The sequence below is a fragment of the Canis lupus genome, chromosome 7 (assembly GCF_048164855.1).
Source record: "Canis lupus baileyi chromosome 7, mCanLup2.hap1, whole genome shotgun sequence".
Taxonomy (NCBI): domain Eukaryota; kingdom Metazoa; phylum Chordata; class Mammalia; order Carnivora; family Canidae; genus Canis; species Canis lupus.
This window is the reverse complement of record NC_132844.1, coordinates 44477936-44498019: the sequence shown is the minus strand read 5'-3', so window position 1 is coordinate 44498019 and position 20084 is coordinate 44477936. Positions and strand designations below refer to the sequence as shown.

Below are 20084 nucleotides of genomic sequence, written 5' to 3'. Positions count from 1 at the left end.
GCACTATTCATGAAAGAAGGAACTGGCGAGTTTCATTGTAATTTTTTTTAGTACTATAGCTCTAAAATTACAAATTTAGGCTTTGTGAAAGACACTGACAGTAGAATGAGAAAACAAACACAGACTGGTAGAAAATATTTGCAAAAGACATGTTTGATAAAGAACTGTTACACAAAATACAGAAAAAGCCTCTTAAAACTCAATAAAAAGAAAATAAACAACTGCATCTTAATATGGGCTAAAGACTAACAGATGCCTAACCAAAGAAGATAAACAAATGGCAACTAAGCATGTGAAAGAATGCTCTGCAACACAATCATTAGGGAAATTCAAATTAAAATATCAATGAGATGCCCTACTAACCTATTGTAAGGACTAAAATCCCAAACACCTACAGCACCAAATCCTGGGAAGAATGTGGAGAAATAGTAATTTTTGTTCATTGATAGTGGGAGTACAAAATGGTACAGCCATTTTTGAAGACTAAAGTGAAAAACGTCAATCAGAAAGTGTTACACTGTATGTGATCCCAATTATATGATGTTCTGGAAAAACCAAAACTACTGAGGAAGTAAAAAGATCAGTACTTTCCAGGTGTTGAGGGGGAGGGAGAGGGAAGGAGAGGGAGGAATGAGTAGGCAGGGCACCAAAGACTTTTAAGGTAGTGAAAATACTCTACATGATACCCAAATGATAGATACTTGTCAATAGACATTCGTCCAAACTCATAAAATGTATGACATCAAGAATGAACTGTAAATTATGGACTTTGGGTTATTATGATGAGCCAATGTAGGTTCTTTGATTACAATAAATATGTTATTCTGGTGGAGGATGTTGATAATAGAGGAGGCTATGCATGTGTAGCAGAGGGTATATAATAAATCTCTAAACTTCCCCCATTTTGCTGTGAACCTAAAACTTTTAAAAAAATAATGTCTTAAGAAAAAAAAAAGATTCATTTATAGCATGTAAGAATGCAGCATAAAGTCAAATATATACATACACACTGAATTGTGTGTATTTAAATATTTACATTATAGAAGACATCAAAGATAATATCCTCACAACATTCTATGATTAAAGAAGTTTAACCACTAGTGGATTTATATCCATAATAATGTGAGGAAACACACAAACATAAAGGACTTGTCCTTAAATCTTCGTTATAGCAAGTGATTAATCCTTGATCATGAAACCAGATCTTCGTGCATAATAAAAATCTGGAAGAACTTTTTATGATTTTAGTAATGTAGCTCTTAGATAAGTATATGGATAATATTGCTCAAAGCAAAATCGGTGTTTTCAGTATGATCTGAGCATTGCCACATGAGCACGCCAAGGGCAACAACTATATAATATCTGATATAAACTGGGGGCAACCTGTGCAACCATAGATGGCCTTCTTCTAAAATTTTCACTAAGTAGTACCAAAAACTCCAAAAAAAGTTGAAAACTTAAGAGAAGCAGAACACAAGAGCCCTGTCTCCACCAGCCTTTGCTTTCCCTCTGTCACCATCAAGACCGCACATGATCTTTACTGCTCATCTGCATGTACCCACCGACCATCATCCCATATTTTCCTCAAGTTCTTCTTTTCAGCTTATCTTTTGAGTCAGACAAAAGACCAGCTGTGCAAAGCATCCTATGATGGAAACCAAAATTATCCCTTTAGGTAATAACAACTGCCCTGATGTAGAGCTCTGGTTGGCGAGATCCCTCCAGACCTCAACCACTGACTCACACCTGTGCAGATGGACCATGCAGTGGCTGACAGTCACCCCAACCTGATTATGATGCTAAAATCTCCATCCAAGGAAAAGCACAAATCGCATTAACATAACATACAATGCATGCATGCATGACCTTATGCCTACCTCTGTATCCGATAACAAAACTCCCCTGAGTATACATCCTAACCCTAAATAAAAGAAACCCATTCACCCTTGTTTGGGGAGTCATGGCTTTGGAAGTTACGCCTGTGATATCCTTAATTGCCACAAATAAAATTTCCCTCCTGTGTCAACTCCAGCTGGTGTGGTCTCTACCTTTAACTCAGCAAGGAATGAACTCATGTTAGTTCAGTTACACCCCAGCTATAGATCTCATGTGGCCCACACTTCACCAGTCCTAAACTAGTTGTTTAAAGGGTCTTGGGTCTTTTTAGGAGAATCTCACAAATTTCACATTAATCTCTCAGAATCTTGCTTTTAATTAAATTTGTCATGTTAATTTTTGCATTAGTTTTCCATTTACCTCTATACATCATTTTCTTAGAAACAAAAATCCCTCCTGATCCTGGACTTATGCCACTCTAGGGCTTTGTTTCCTGTCCTTGAACCTCTCAGTCTTCCATGTTTAAAATACAGTTCCTCAAACTGAATGTGTTAATAACACTTACCTGTTTCTTTTATTTGTTTTTTCTCTTTCATTTTCTTTTCTTTCTTTTCTTTTTTCTTTTTTCTTTTTTTTTTCTTTTTTTTTTTTTTAGGAGAGAGGAGCACAAGCAGAAAGGGAGAGTCAGAAGGAGGGGAAAAGAGAGAATCTCAAGCAGGCTCCATGCTAAGCGCAGAGTACCACGTAAGGCTCAATCTCAGGACCCTGAGATCATGACTGCAGCCAAAATCAAGAGTTGGATGCTTAACCAACTGAGCCACCCAGGTGCTCCAACATGTATCTGTTTCCTAATTCTCAGTTACTTCTAATCTGTCCTATCCAAGATTAGATAGTCTCCAAATTTCTTACTTTCATTTGAAACTTCCCACTATAAAATCCACTCTTCTCAGACTAGATTTTTGTCTGGTCCATCTTTGTAATTACTTCCTTTGTTAAACTTACTACATTTTATCTGGTTCCTTGACTCCAACGTGTAGTTCCTCCGTGTGACGGTAAGTTAGAGTATTATAAATAATAATTGTATTTGCAAATATTTAATGTCTGTCTCACAGACTGGTGTTTTGTCCCTGGGGAAAGGTAATCCCAACACCTATCAGATGAGTTTATTTACTTATACTGTAAACTGGGAGTCCACACACAAATGCCTAGAGATGTTTGGTACAGATAGTGTAAATGAGTGAAACTCTCCTGGGTGAAGGCAGCAGAGAATGGTAAGATTGAAAACCTCAAGACTGCTTAAGTCATTCAAAATCAAATCTAAAACTATACCAAGTCCAAGTCAACATACAAGCAAATGAACAGACAAACCAGGTATGAGCAACACTGCAACCTTGAGCAGGCAGCAAAATTTTTACAAACTCTTTCACCTCCGGTCCGGATATACTTCTACCCCCAAGGCTGCATCTAGTCATTCTGTAATTTCTTATTTGTCTTCATCAAGATTGTTCACATGGTCCACTTTTAACATGTTTTTCTCTTGATAAAATTACTTCAAGTCCGGGGCGCCTGGAGGGCTCAGTCAGTTAAATGTCCCACTCTTGATTTTAGTTCAAGTCATGATTTCAGGGTCATGGGATTGAGCCTTGCATAGAGCCCCGCATTAATCTCCTGCACTCAGTGGAGAGTCTGCTTGAGATTCTCCCTCTCCCTCTCCCCACTGCCCTCCACACTCTCTCTGAAATAAATAGTTTTAAAAAAATTTACCCTGAGGCAACAGAATGTAAGATCAACCTTAGTTCAAATCCCAGATTCTATTTAAGAGCCAAATCACCTGAAGCAAATGATTAACTTGTCTGAGCTTATCTCTTTTATAAAATCAGCATTTTTATTTACATATCAAATGGTTGTGGGAAAATTAAAGGTAAACTACGTAAAAGATTCTAGAACAAAAAAGTAAGATTTTTCATGTTAATCCTCTCCTCACCTTCATACATTCCATATATCGTACATTTTTTATTTGGGCCATAAAACTCTCTTAAGAACAATCTTTCTTTTAACAATTGAACTTTAGGCCAGAACATCTATTGTAGGGAAATATTATGATCTATAGTAAAGATTCCCAATTACTATATTAGTGTTTTTATATGAAAACGTCTTCATGAATTCTTGTTAAAAGTCTAAAACATTACAAGAATATAGAAAAAGAGGTAAGCAGAAAGGCAGTGTATCTAAATTTGAAAACAAAAAAGAAAATTATAAAATATAATTGCTAGGTATTTGTGTTTTGTTTCCTCTGAGACTCATCTCTCAGTGGTGCTGATGTTTTGAAACAACACATCTTGATGAGGTGCAAGTTCTACATACCCTTTACCTTTATCAACTTGCAAAACCTATCAACAAAACAGAGCCTGCTGCAGGACTGCTGTTGTCTATAAAAATGCAAATGGCACTAAATCAAAATGGGCTGCTGAAAAACCAAAAATCAAATATCGTACAAATCACCCAGCTGCCTGGGCTTAGAAAGAGAGGATTTGAAAGCTCATATGCGGACTGATATTGCCAATTGACATACTCTGTTGTTTTAAGCAAACCCTTTAAAAATTCATTGCTTGAGCAGATCTAGCAAACCTGTTTTTCTAGCCAGATATGCTTTTCCTATTTCACTAGCTTATGAAAGTTCATAGGATGAGTTTTAAATTACTCTAAATAGCTATAGGGAATCCTATTTACATCATAAAAGATACACCAACTGAACCAGAGGGGGGTTTATGACAATCTGTAAGACTACACAAAGGTTTTTTCATTGTGTTGCAGGATACATAAGGAGCCATTTTTTGAACATATATATTAAAAAAACCTGTTTATATTCTTATTTAAATATATATGTTTGGCTCTCAAGTAGGCTGTCCATTCTTTAAAGGAGAAATTCTATTCAGTTCTTTGCTGACTACTGCTGTTTCTGTGTAATTATATAAATCATCAGAAATAGTAAGTCTGTCTATATCTAAAATGGCACTGTTCTAAGTTATCACCATATATATCATAATTAGCTTTTACTCTATTTCCAAGTAAAAATATAAATATATGTAATAATATTTTCATTTGGTGCTTAGCAAATGAATACCAATTGCTACACTGTCAAATTGGTATCACAAGCTAAAATGGTTGACACTTGCTGAAAATCTCTTCCCATGCTTCATTAGTTAGACTAAGAAGTCAGGCAGGAACATTCTTGTCATTAGAATCTCTCCTAGATTTCAGATGTTATCTAATTATATAGCAGATTGTGATATAAAATAGGCCAGGCAGACTGCTGTATTAAGCGGAACTCTGGCTTCCAGATAATAACATGATTTTGGTTATTATTCTTTATACTTTAGAGTCTCAAAGCACTTGACAACCAATGGTTTTAATTTAGTAGTGAACATGCTATTGGAATGTTGAGTCTGGTAAAGAAATAAATGGCAGGTAAAAGAATAAAGAAACAGAAAGTACGCAAGGCTATGTACTTCTTTTGATTTGTTTATAGTGCTTTAAATATCACACTCTGAGAAGTAATGATCAGGTTTGGGGCTCTCCTTAAATGTGTTCTGTGCTTGCTTTGTTTTTAAAATATTGATTAGTTTTCCTAATGAGATCACAGCAAGTTGTTACTTCTAAATAAAAGCTTTGCTACAGGTTGCAAGTAGTGAACACTATAAACTATAAGTAATAAAATGCTTGCAATTTCTTCTTTGTTTTAAATTGAGAATATTTATCTTTTGGAATATAAGGTATATATGAGGTGTTCTGGGGGAAATTAACAACCTTCATGCTCTAACTTACTTTATCCTCTTTCTATAAACCTTAAATTCTAACAACAACAAAACTATCCTAATCTGAAGAAATTGCCATGAATTTGAAAATAATCTCAAGACCATGGGGGAATTAATTAAGAAATGAACCCTACATTTATCTAGTGACAGTAGATAATATTAAAGTATAGAGAACTATGAATATGAATATTTAAGGATAACATGCTTTAGTTTCTATGAGATTCCAAACCAAATAAATAGCTGATTATATGTTTTCTTTTAAATTAACTAGTTGACTTAGTTTGTTCCTTTTTTTTTATAAAGGATTTTATTTATTCATGAAAGACACACAGAGAGGCAAACACATAGTCAGAGGGAAAAACAGTCTCCCCATGGGGAGCCTGATGCGGGACTCAATCCCAGGATCCCAGGATCAGAACCTGAGCCAAAGGCAGATGCTCAATCACTGAGACACCCAGGTGCCCCAGTTTGTTCCTTTTAGAAAGGTACTGGTAGGTGTAGTATTGTAATAATGAATGGCTCAAAGTCTGGCTGCTACTGAGAACACAGTATATGTTCACACACATGTCAGATAACAGAATTTGGGTGGGGGGTGATGCCTTTATGGCTAGTGAAGAATTTATCTTGTCCTGAAGCTAAGAATGCCAATGATCATGAAGAGGAATAAGCCACATTTAAAATGGGCCTTATATAAGGTAAGATATTGCTTGCTCCTTATTCAAGAAATTTGCAAAAACTTGGGCTCCAAGTGTTGGAAGATAAAATGTAAAAAGTCCAAATATGTGTGACAGTTACACATATAGAAAGAGAAGACCATGTACCCTAAGGCATTCTCCTCCCATCCTTTGCCTGTCAGATTCACCCAGTCCTGATAGACTAGAATCAAGAGAACCTCCTGCTCCATTGTTGCTTTTCTCTAAGAATTTAAGCATGAAGCCCTCACACAACAACAATTACAACAACAACAAAAAAAGTCGCTTAGGCTTGGGATGTCAAAAAAATGAGAAGACAGGCCATTGACTCAAAGAGAATATTTCCAAAACACATATGAATAAAAAGCTGGTATCTAAAATACAAAAAGAACTTATAAAATTCAACAATAAGAAAACAGCAGAATTAAAAGATGGCGAAATATTTCAACAGATACCTTACAAAAGAAAATATACAGATGGCAAATAAACATATCAAAAGATGCTCAACATCATCCATCATTAGGAAAATGAAAACTAAAACAAGACATCACTAGACACCTATTAGAATGTACTGTCCAAAACACTGACAAAACTAAATGGTGACAAGGATGTAGAGCATTAGAAACTCTCATTCATTGCTGGTGGGAATGTAAAATGTTACAGGCACATTAGAAGACATTTTGGCAGTATTTTTAGAAAAATAAACATACTCTTTTCCTACAATCAAATAATCATATTCTTAGGAATTTACCCAAATGATTTGAAAATATGCCCACAGAACAAACAAACCAGCCTGGAGACAAATATTTATAGCAAGCTTATTCAAAATTGTCAAACCTTGGAAGCAACCAAGATGTGCTTCAATAGGTGAAAGAATAGATAAACTGTGGTACATCCAAACAATGGGATATTTTTCAGTGACAAAAGAAATGAGCAATCAAGCCACTGAAAAAAGGAATCTTAAATGTTTATTGTTAAGTGAAAACAGCTGATTCTAAAAGGCCAATTATATGGTATTCTAGAAGGTGAAACTATGGAGACAGTACAATGATCAGTATTGCCAGGGGTTGACAGTGGGAGGATGCAAGAATAAGTAAAGAGATACTTTAAGAACAGTTAAACTCTGCTGTATCGTAATTTAACAGTAAGCTAATGCCATTGTACATTTCTCAACCCATAGAATAGTAACCCACAGTAAACCACGGACTTCAGTTAATAATAATGTGTCAGTGTTGGTTCATTAACTGTACCAAATGCAAGATGTTACCACACTCATGCAAAATGTTAATTAGAAAAGGAAATTGGAGAGGGGGGAGTGGGGTGTATGGGGACTTTTGGGACTTTTTATTCAATATTTGTGTAACTTTAAACTTTTTTAAAAGTCTATTATTTAAAAAAAATAAAAATTTAAGAAGAGTTTCTTTGTGGATTAACTGCTGAAGAGGTGACCAGAAGCAGTTCAGTAATTATGCTCTCCCTCCTCTGGGAATCATGTGTCTCCAGGGCCTACCATATAACATTGTTTATGTGAATAACACTCTCTAGACTTATGAAGTGCTTAAGCTGCACAAAGGCATTCAGCAGCTACACTCATCTCGTTAAGTATAAGCCAAACACAATTCAGGTCTTGGTATTTGGTGCTTTCTGGACATAAATACCAGGGTCTGACATCCTTAGGTCAACATGGGTCAAATATGTAAACACTGGAGGGATAACCATTATAAAAGAAAGATGACCTAAGCTAAATGAAGCAGATTTTTAAATCAGAAGGATTAAAAATAAGCCTGTTATACAGTTCTAAATATATAAGGAAGGATATAAGCAATAAGAGGCAGAGATAAGATCTCATTTAAAAGTAGATTTCTAATATACTAAAAATTTAATAGGTGAAGAAAAGAACATGGTAGTTGGGATTTTTATATATCTTGATTATTATAGCCGAAACAAAAATGAATGTTTTTTTTTTAAGATTTTATTTATGTATTCATGATAGAGAGAGAGAGAGGGAGAGAGAGGCAGAGACACAGGCAGAGGGAGAAGCAGGCTCCATGTCGGAGGCCAGATGTGGGACTCGATCCCAGGGCCCCAGGATCCGCCTGGGGCCAAAAGCAGGCGCTAAACCACGGAGCCACCCAGGGATCCCCAAAATGAATGATTTATAAGTTTAATCTGAGGAATGTACTGGCTATGTCTACAATAGTGCTCTAATCCCATAATGAATACAGACACACAATCAACATGGCTGCCATCCTAAAATGTGAATAAGGAATTTTGTGTATTTTTCAAGTTCTGTTGCTATTTTTGTGAAGTTATACAAGTTATTTAAATGTTATACATTTGGTGGTCTTCATCTAAAAAAAAAATATATGACTGCATTGCTTTGAAGATCTTTTAATGGTCAAGATGATATAATATTGTATTACATTATAAGACCTCATTTTTAAAAGCTACAATAGTACTTCATTTTTCAATATATATAGTACTATAACATAATACTATAGTAAAACACTATATTAGTATAAGTACTATGTAAATAATGAAATAATCAACGATGCCTAAAGAAATTAGAAATAGACTAGTAGGAGAAAATTTATAGAATTCATAAGATAGTAAATTTTGCCTACCATTCTTATGGTTCAAGCATGCTCCTTACAAAAATAATGAATAATAAGTGCTATTAATGGTTCATAAAATAATTAAATGGTTCATATAGTACCTTGTAGATTCAAAATCTATTTTTTAAAATAAAGAGTAGTCTTGGATTCATAGCCTTAGATATGGATTAATTTAGAAAGCTGTGCTTTCCAAAAGAAAACCAAAAAATCCAAAAACATGAGGAACTTTTTCCATTAACATTAAATAATTGTATAGGCACAATAATAATATGACAAGGAGAGAATTTTTAGATCCTCCTAAAGACATTATACACTCTCCTACTGTTTAGCTGACAGATTCTGTTATCAAAAATAAAAGAGATTCCTTTAACATTTAATTAATTTCCTCATCTTTTTATTTTTAAACAAGATCACAACAACATTGTACCCTGTAGCCCTGAATATTTCATAATTTTTCCAACTAGTATTCTAAATTATGAACTATCAACAAATTCAAATGGATTACATGTTTGACCTTTCCAGTGAATTTTATTATTGTCCTCTGCTTTTCCATTGCTATGCCCTGCTAGTTCCTACTGTACAGAATTGGTTACATTAAATTGTACCTTCAATGCAATATAATGCCTGGTGGGGGTTCTATGCTAATTTATGAGCTTCTTAGTCAGTAGCTCTAGTGAGAATATCCAGCATTCACACCAACTAAATAATATAGGCTAGAAATAATATCTTAACAGAGTCACATTTTCCAGAAATTTTGCAGAAAGGGTGTCATGATCTGAATGCCAGGTAATTTTCAGTTTATTCCTCAAAAAAGAAAGGTAAATCTGACTTTAATCATACCTGGAACTTGCATTCCAACATAGGGGGAATTACTGGAACCTAGCAATGGGGAAGTGGTACTAATTAATCAAGTATCCTTGCAAAAATTCATTTGGTTCAATTTAAGGAACAGTTAGTTTTATGGCTCAGGATCATCCTAACTAATTCTCAGTAGTCTAGTTTAGGACCATAAATGCAGGATAAATCTGTAGCTTACTATTCACACAATTTAAATTGCAATTGTAATGTAAGTTGTATTCTTATCAAGATAAAAACACCACACAGTGCAATCTCTAGTCTCTACCTGATCCAACCAACAATAAAATCATGGTAGGGAGGGATCCTTGGGTGGCTCAGTGGTTTGGCGCCTGCCTTCTGCCCAGGGTGTGATCCTGGAGTCCTGGGATCAAGTTCCACATCGGGCTCCCTGCAGGGAGCCTGCTTCTCCCTCTGCCTGTGTCTCTGCTTCTCTCTCTCTGTATCTCTCATGAATAAATAAATAAAATCTTTAAAAAAAGAAATCATGGAGGGTAACTTACATCATTTGTGCAAAAGAACAAAAATTTTGCCTGTCTCCTGAGTGTCACACAATGTCCCTTCTCTTGGGTTCCAGCTCTTCTGTATTACTTAGGCTAGAAACCAATTTTCAATGAACAAATTTTTCCCTTCCAGTAAATATCTAAGAGACTATTTTAATACACAATGATATTCTAAACAACCGAAGTCTAAGTCGTACATAATATACACAGAACAAGAAATGAATGGAATGCTTTCATGGGCATATAAGTGAACTTCTGGACCAGTACTGAAGTGCATATCTTTGGATTATTTTTTCTCATCACTTCAATTACTTACCAATTATAGAGTCATTCAATGGCAACAATATTGTATTCTAAACATATTAATATAAGTGTAGGTCATTTTTTATTAAAGATTATTTTATAAAAATCTTGGAGATTAGAGGGTAAATTAAGAATTATACAATAATAAATGAAATTGAGATCTGATTAATCAATGTAATTCTAAACATGGGTAAAACAAAATCTAGGGGCTCCTGGGTGGCTCAGTCAGTTAAGCATCTTCTGTCAGCTCAGGTAAGAGAAAAATAACCAAGTATAATTAATTTTTATTTAGTAAAATTTTCAGCAGAATGCACATTATTCAGCCATATTTTCCTCCCAGATTTCTATTTCAGGGATACTATTTCAAAAAATTTTAATTTTTCTGAACCATCTATATTCTTAATAGTAGAAGAATATTTATAGAAACTTATCGTTATTTAGTTTACATTATAAAGATACTTTCTGAGGTATTAGTAAAGTCCTCATGCAGATATCCTTTGAGGGCTGTTTTGTATGCTTCCATGTATTTTAAACGTTGTATAACTTCTTTTATAACTATTTTTAAAGATGTTTTAACCCACTGATGGGTAAAGGCATTATACCTACCAATTTTAGGTATGGGATATTTTAGTTTGGAGAAATTAAAATTATTGTTATTATCCATAGAATTTAATTTTTAGTATATCTTATTATCTAATCATTATAAAGAGATGGTATTAATAACCAAGATAGTTTCAGAGTTTCACAATAAGAAAAAGCAGAATTAAAAGATGGCAAAATATTTCAAGAGACACCTTACCAAAGAAAATATACAGATGGCAAATAACATATCAAAAGATGCTCAACATCATCCATCATTAGGAAAATGAAAACTAAAACAAGACATCACTAGACACCTATTAGAATGTAATGTCCAAAACACTGACAGTAACATTTTCCACAGAACTAGAACAAATAATACTAAAACTTGTAGGGAATCACAAAAGACCTCAAATAGTTAAAGCAATCTTGAAAAATAAGAATAAAACTGTAGGTATCATAATCTCAGATTTCAGGATATATTACAAAGCTATAGCAATCAAAGGAGTATAACACTGGCACAAAAAAAAAAAAAAAAAAAAAGGAAAGGTACATAGGTAATGGAACAGAATAGAGAGCCAGAAACCCATGCTTATATGATTAATTAATCTACAACAAAGGAAGCAGGAATATACAGCAGGGAAAAGACAGTCTCTTTAACAGACATTATCTATGGACAATGAGATCTTGCCATTTGCAATAATATGGATGGAACTAGAGGGTATAATGCTAAGTGAAGAAAGTTCAACACAGAAAGATAAACACCATAAGATTTCACTCATATATGGAATTAAAAACAAAACAAAACAGAGAAAATAGGAGAACAACCAAAAGAGAGACTCTTAACTACAGAGAACAAATGGATGGCTACCAGAGGAGAGTTGGGTGAGGGAGGGGTGAAATATAAGGGAATTAAGACTTATCTTGATGAGCACCAATTAACAAATGGAACTACTGAATCACTATATGAAACTAATGCAACACTGTATTTTAACCCTGCCGGGAATTAACATTTTTAACAAGACCAGAAAAAAAAAAAAAAAAATGAAAGAAAGAAACACAGACACACACTGAAGAATAAAATACACTCCTCATTGAAATTTGGGATATCTCAAACATTCATGAAGTTAGGAGAAAGAAATTAATGAAGTTAAATAAATTTTAACAGGCCTAGTGCGTGATATATAAAGGTCTGAAATTCATTTTGTAAAACTATCATGAAACTGAAGCCAAATTTGATGTTTTCTTGTTTTCACAGTAAAAAAATAAATCAGGGGCTATCTGAAATTCTGTCATCACCATGTCACAACTATAAAATTTAATAAAAATTTACTGTCTTGAAAATTTTTTCTTTTAAACATTTATGCAAAGGAATTAGTCTTTTGATTTCCTTTCATCAATATTTTAAAGGTATTTTCTAAAGATGAATCCATGAGAAAAGAAGTGAACATATATTTACTTCTCAAATAACGGTCTAAGTTGTAAAATCAAAACAGAAAACTGAGTGAATACAATATTTTTAAGTTTGCATTTCTTATGCCATTGTTGATTTGTAAAACAAATGTGCTTTTTATTAATCAAATCTATTGATTAATTATATTATCTATTCGAATTATCTATTCTGAATGGAAATGGTCCTTATGTCTCAGAATGTTGGAATGCTTCTCACAGAATGACAAGTTTTGGAAGGAGAGGATAGAAGTGACTCCAAGGTAGAGTTGCTAGATTTATACTAAATAAAAATACAGGATGCCCAGTTAAGTTCGATTTTCAAGTAAGTGATGAACAATTCTTAGCATAGGTATTTCCTAAATTTGTATGCACTTTTCTTATTGATGTACTAGCCCCACTCCAGATCTAAAATCAGAATGTCTGGGGATAGGGGCTATGGCATCTCTTTTGTTACAAAGTTCATCAGTGATTCTAATGTGCAGCTAAGGTTGAGAAACACAATGCATAGTGATTATTTATTAATCAAACCTCCTATGTGATATATACGATAATTACACCGCCACACCGCACAACAAATCCAGAGATAGTTAAACAGCCCTTGTACATCCTGTTAGCCACAATATCATTGGAGAGTAAGCTATTGGTGCCACTATCTATTTCATTTCCTTATGTTCAAGGTTATCAGAAAATGTGTGTAAAAGTGAAAATAATGCCTATTATAAAACTGTTTAATGTATGAACAATTTAATTTCTTATATACTAGGTACCAAGTTTCATCTCTTAAAATATACAAGAGTGTTGAGGGTGCTAAATATGATAGAGTGATTAGGAAATTGATTGTATCAGGAAACCTAATCATCTACTTTCTTGGTATTCCATTTAGCTTTTTTGCGTTACTGTTTCTTCATTGGAAAAATTGATAGTTTGATTTGGTGACTGTCTAGTTTAAAATATCTATGATCTAGTGCTTAAAATGGTCCTTGGAAAAACTAAGATTCGCACACATAAGTTATTAGATGATCAATGTCTTGTGACTATTGTCATTAAAGACATACATTCTAATAAGAGCATTGTAGAAATAAAATAGATGATTATAGGTATTTATGCTCCATACTTGTCATTAGGGAGAATTTTTATACACAATTAAATGTAGACTACAAATTTGCAGAGTACAATTTAGAGCAACACTGAACCTTTCAAGATACTGAAACTCAGTTTTGGAGAAAGTAAATGTGTCTTGCTTTCAGCTTACTTGCACGAATAATCAATGACCAATTTTAGGGTCATCAAGTAGGAACAACAAACTTCCATGAATTTTAATTAAGATTTAGCTTGCTCAATGGACACAGAGACATCTCTTTAATACTATCTAACTGCTAGCGACTGATACTATTTCTGTAACAGACTAAAGTGAGGCTTTTTATTCTAATAATAATTAATAGGCTATTAGGTTCTTTTTTTCCCTTCTAATCTCCCCTGGGATAAGCACATTCCACATTAATTTTTCTTATATTTTTAACTTCACTATAAAATATAGGGATGATTATTTTCCTTTATTAGAATTTTTGGGGTTTGGTTTTGGCATTTCGCGCAATGCTGCGGCCGGGAGACCGGGAGCTGACCCAGAGACACTTGAATTAACTTTGGCAGAAGAGAAATGGAGGAGCCATAGAACATTAAGGATGAGTTCAGGAAGACCCGAGACCATGGAGAACTTGCCTGCTCTCTACACTATTTTCCAAGGAGAGGTTGCTATGGTTATGGACTATGGAGCCTTCATCAAAATCCCTGGCTGTTGGAAGCAAGGTCTGGTCCATCGAACTTACATGTCATCCTGTCGTATGGATAAGCCCTCTGAGATAGTGGATGTTGGAGACAAAGTGTGGGTGAAGCTTATTGGCTGGGAGATGAAAAATGATAGGATAAAAGTATCCCTATCCATGAAAGTCGTCAACCAAGGAATTGGGAAAGACCTTGACCCCAACAACGTTATCACTGAGCAAGAAGAGAGGCGGCGGCGGTCCTTCCAGGATTACCCTGGGCAGAAGATCACCCCCGAGGCTGTCCTGAACACCACCTGCAAGAAGTGTGGCTGTAAAAGGCCACTTTGCAAAGGATTGTTTTATGCAACCAGGAGGGACCAAGTATTCTCTGATACCGGATGAGGAAGAGGAGAGGAAGAGGCAAAGTCAGCAGAGTTTGAGAAGCCTGACCCCACAAGGAATTTTTCTAGAAAAAGAAAAAAGGAAAAGAAGAAAAAAAAAACATAGAGACAGGAAGTCATCTGACTCTGACAGCTCAGACTCTGAGAGTGACACAGGCAAGAGGGCAAGGCACATCAAAAGACAGCAAGGCAGCAAAGAAGAAGAAGAAAGCATCTGCCTGAATGAGTTGTTGTTAACTTATGGTTCCTGGTCCCTTTGCAAGTGACCCCTGCAGCTCACCCATTCATTCATTCAACTTCCTTCATTCAGCAGGAGGGCCTATTACCCTCTCCAGCTGCCACCGCCAGAGCCAGATTCACTGGACTACTGCACGGGGGTCCAGGCTGCAGCCACAGGTACTGCTGTGGAGGCGAGTCTGGCTGTAGTTGGGAGAACAGTGATGCTCCCCCCCACCCCGGTTGGGTCGGCCCTGGGCTGATTGGTGAGTGATCCCTGCGGCGTCCCACACAGGGGCAGAGGGAGACCAGCAGGCGGAGGGAGAACATGGTAAGAAGTGGTGCTCACTTTCTCCATTCCCCCAGCGTGATTCTACCAGGCTACAGGGACAGCCCGAAAACCATTGTTTGCAGCGACTGAGCTTGTGGGACCCTCGGCCAGACCCCTGAACCACATAGCTCAAGCCAAGATCATTGCTTTACTTTGTATTTGCTACTGTGCGAGTCAATTGGTTCCACTTCAGGTCTCTGCTTAAATTCCTGGCATAAATGGAAGTGTGTTTGGTTTTAAAAATAAAATAAAATAAAATAAAATAAAATAAAATAAAATAAAATAAAATAAAATAAATAATTAAATTAAATTAAATTAAAATAATAAAATTAAAATAAAATAAAATAATAAAATAAATAAAATAAAATAAAAATTTTTGGTAACTGCTTCATAGTTTACAGATATGTTTTTTTTTTTAATTTTTATTTATTTGTGATAGTCACAGAGAGAGAGAGAGAATGAGGCAGAGACACAGGCAGAGGGAGAAGCAGGCTCCATGCACCAGGAGCCCGACGTGGGATTCGATCCCGGGTCTCCAGGATCGCGCCCTGGGCCAAAGGCAGGCGCCAAACCGCTGCGCCACCCAGGGATCCCTACAGATATGTTTTATCAAATACATCTGTATATTTTAATCTGAAGATGAAATAAATGTGTCATTAAGCACTACATATAAAATAAAAGTTGTAAAAGGATGAGAATTAGCCTGTTTTCAATTATATGTTATTTTTCTCACCCTTAAGTAATAAAAGAAACTTGTATGTTTATTTTCAGCCCCTAATAGTTTTAGTATTTATGATTCAAGTACATTATTCTATTTATCTCTTCATGAAGCCCTAAAGGAAAATCAACTTAAAAAACGTCAGGTAAAACTATCTTCCTGTCTTCTGATGTGCCCATTGTATACGTAAAATTATTATATACATTGTGCTGATACATAAACACAAATTGCAAAATGTATCCTATGCAGATGAAAATCGGAATTCAGCATCCTTTCAATGACTTAAAAACATATGTGTGTGGTCAATGTCTACAGCACAAAAAATCAATTACTGTAATTTTCTAGCTAGCCAAGATATTTGTCTTTCATTAGAGTCATCAAAAACTGACAGGTGGAAGGGGAGGTGGGCAGGGGGTGGGGGTGACTGGGTGACAGGCACTGAGGGGGGCACTTGATGGGACGAGCACTGGGTGTGATTCTATATGTTGGCAAATTGAACACCAATAAAAAATAAATTTATAAAAAAAAAACTGTCAGCAAATTTAAAAATCTTTAATAATCCAAATTCTTAAATATCCCAAAAGTAGGTTTGAACTTTCTGCACCTCCACTCTGCTTTTGGAAGCCACATTTGGCCAATATTTACCAAACTGACAACTGTTTGAAAGGCAGATTCTTAAAAAAAAAAAAAAAAAAAAGGCAGATTATTTGGAGAAACAAATTATTTTTTATAACAGAAATTTAAACAAAATATAATTTGGAAGTGTCTGCATGATGAAAAGATAATGTGTACATTATCTTACAAAGTTCAGTTCAATATCAAAAATATTTTGATATTTACCATAAACTTTATGTTTTTTGGGTCACTTTTATATTTGTATTTAATATTGATTATATGAATATTAAAACTTCTTTCAATATTCTAATATTATTTGTGATATCTTCTTAATCTAATTTATGAGTTTTGCCTGTATTTTATTGCATTAATCTTTCTGTTCTTTCTATATAACCAATTCTTATTACCTTTCTTCCAATCTCTTTGAGGTTACTGTTTTTCTTCTAATTATTGAGTTAAATAGTTGGTCTGCTGGATACTTTGTATTTTATAATATGTGCTTTAAAAAATATAAATTCCATTTCTATAATTCTGTTTTACCTGTATCCAAATATCTAAATATGTCATAATATTCATTCTTATTTTTATTTTGTCCAACTGTGAGATGGCTTTTTAACTTCCTTTGTTTTTTTTTTTTTTTGTTATAGACAAAATTATTAGACATGTTTGCATTCTGACTACTTATCTTATTTCTTTCACTACAACATAAGTTCTCTGATAGCAGACTTTTTGTCTGCCTTGTTCATTATTTTATTCTCTCAATCAGAAGAGAGCCTGGAACATAAAAAATCTTGGTAGTTACTTATTTGATTCCAGAGGTTTCAGCTGTCTTGACTAGCTTTTATATTATTAATTTCTTCACTTGGATTCCTATAATCAATGATGGTGTAAATTGAACCATCATATACTTTTTGCAGAGGCTGGAATTTTCAGTTTATCACAGTTTTTCCCTCCACCTATATTCTTTGGGTTGGATAAGAAGTTCCTTTATTATAATATTGTTCAGTTTGTGAGTTTAAGGTGGTTCCAGGTTTCCTTTCACAGATTGTGCAGCACCTAGGGAATCGTTTGCATCAGGGTCGTTTTTCTGTCTTTATGACTTGATAAGACCCATATTGTCTTGTGCCTGTGGATTTAGTAAAATCTTAGACTGAATTTTCTAGAGAACATACAAATATATATTTGCATACATGCAAATAATGGAGTTGGCAGCACTTTAGCAGGACTTTATAATCTACCTTTAATTGCCTTTCCCATTTCTGGCCCCTGGCAGTTTCTATTTCTTCAAGTTTGGCTACCTATTAAAATTTCCTCTATTATAGTTTATCTAGCATTTGTATTTGGTTGTGCTAATCTTTCTTGTTAAAATCTCACATGCTTTCTTTAGATAAGTCTTGATTTAAAATGAATGGCCCCAAGTTGCTGACCTAAGAACTATTCTTTTTCCTTAAGGAAAATGTATACAAACTAAAGGATTATCCTCTAAAAGCTACCATATTTCAGAATATTTCAGAATTCCTACAGCACTTACTGTTAGACCCATAGATCAAACACCACCAGGTAATGGTTTCTCCTCTTAAACACATTCTTCCTTATTATCATGAGAAAACTATATTTATCCTAATATAAGATTGTTTCAAGAGTCCAAAACTGAACATGTTTCACCTTTGCTAGTCTTGACATCTAACATTGCATCATAGTCTGATAACTGCCAAGATGGCCAAAGCCAAAGTCTTTTAACAGCACATTAATTCCATAAATATTTGTTGTACTTTTATTCTTTGTCGAACATTATTTGTTATTATGTACTGTGCTAGTTGCTGAAGGTATAGAGCTAAATAAGGTATACAAAGTCCTTACCATCATGGATCTTAATTTCAAAAGGGGGACCAATCAAAAAGGGCAAAGCCTGGTTAACTCAGCCTCACTGCAATCCTTCAAAATGTCAAGAAATATTTCAAGAATTCCTTCTATATTTCAGGGGTGCAGTGACCAAGAAAATAAGAATTCTGCATAGCTCTTATAGTCATGTAGGAACAAGAGGCATTGAGACCAGCACACCACTAATTAAATAACTATAGGTGTGGGAAGCACCACCTGAGAAAAAGGTTATTTTAGAAATTATAGCAGAGTATAGTTGGGGTTTTATAATGAACACATCTTACTATTTTAGACATTCTAGCCTGGCTACACTGAGTTTTTACCTTGGGAGTTGGATAGTTTTTATCAGTTCAACTTTTGAGCATGCATGCAGTCTTCACCCCGTTGGTCTTCAATACTGGTGCGCCTGCCAAATCATCTTAACTGACTTTCACTTACTGATACTGATCCTCAGACAGTCTAGGCTTAAGAAAACCTGGTCCATCCATATCTTGCCTATAATCTAGAATCCTCCCTCAAAATGCATGTTTTTCTCGATACTTTTGTTTGTTTTGGTTTTGTTTGGTTGGTTGTTTTTACTTTCCTTTCCTCAAGGGCCCTTGGTTGGAAGTTTAGCCTTCTTTGGAACTCAGCTACTTTAATGACAAATCCTGGGATGGTTCTCAAGTTTCTCTTTTCTCCCTCTGAGAAGATGAGATGCTTTTATATGCTCCCAAGGTTTGCTGATTTAACTCTTGGCTTTCAGTTGCTTGCTAATCACATTCAGCCTTTTCTTTTTAATCCTGTTTCTAGATGTCAGTAGAGTTTGGCAATACCATAAACCCAATTGTCCTTGACATTATTATTTCTCTCATGCTTTTCAACATTTAACCAGTTATTAGATCCTCTTTCACTGGTAAACCATCCCAATTTATTACCAGTGAAATTTAAGTAATTTTACCATTACCTTGTGCGAGGCAATCTGTGATTCATCTTCACGGTGGTGGGGTCCCCATTGCCAGTTAGGCAGTGGGTGATCTACCTCAAAAAACATTTTATCACTCACTTTCTCAGAAAATTCCTGACACAAGCTATCACAGTTTGGGTCATTTATTTCATTATCACACATGATTGATAGCTTGAGTGACCTAAAATTTGAAAAGCATTTTTCTTAAGATTCGGTAGTCATTTTTCCCCTCATTTATGATTTTTAATATTATGCAGTAGAATTTTTACTAATCCTTTGTATGTTATTTTTAAAAGTTTTTTTCTTATCTTAAAACAGGACCATCTTTTCAGTTTTCTTTTTATTTCTAATTTTAGTGTAAAGTTAAAATGGTTTTATGTTTTAATTAATTTTTCTAGGCCCTTGTCAAGCTCTTTCCAATCTACAAATGGATGAATGGACTTCAGTTCTCAGAAATGGTAATGAAACATTCCATTATTAATTTCCTCCTGTCTGTTATTTCTGAGAGTACTAAAAATCAAATGTTGGATCATCTGAAACTTTTACTAATTTTCTCATCTGAT

The 20084-nt window shown here is 34.7% G+C and overlaps 1 protein-coding gene and 1 pseudogene across 1 annotated transcript in view; one reads left to right on the top strand and one right to left on the bottom strand.

The window, feature by feature from the left end:
• EYS (eyes shut homolog) overlaps nucleotides 1-20084 on the bottom strand; it is a 1513100-nt gene that overhangs the window by 874629 nt on the left and 618387 nt on the right. The window lies entirely within an intron of this gene.
• On the top strand, nucleotides 14227-14974 carry LOC140636295 (zinc finger CCHC domain-containing protein 17 pseudogene; annotated as a pseudogene).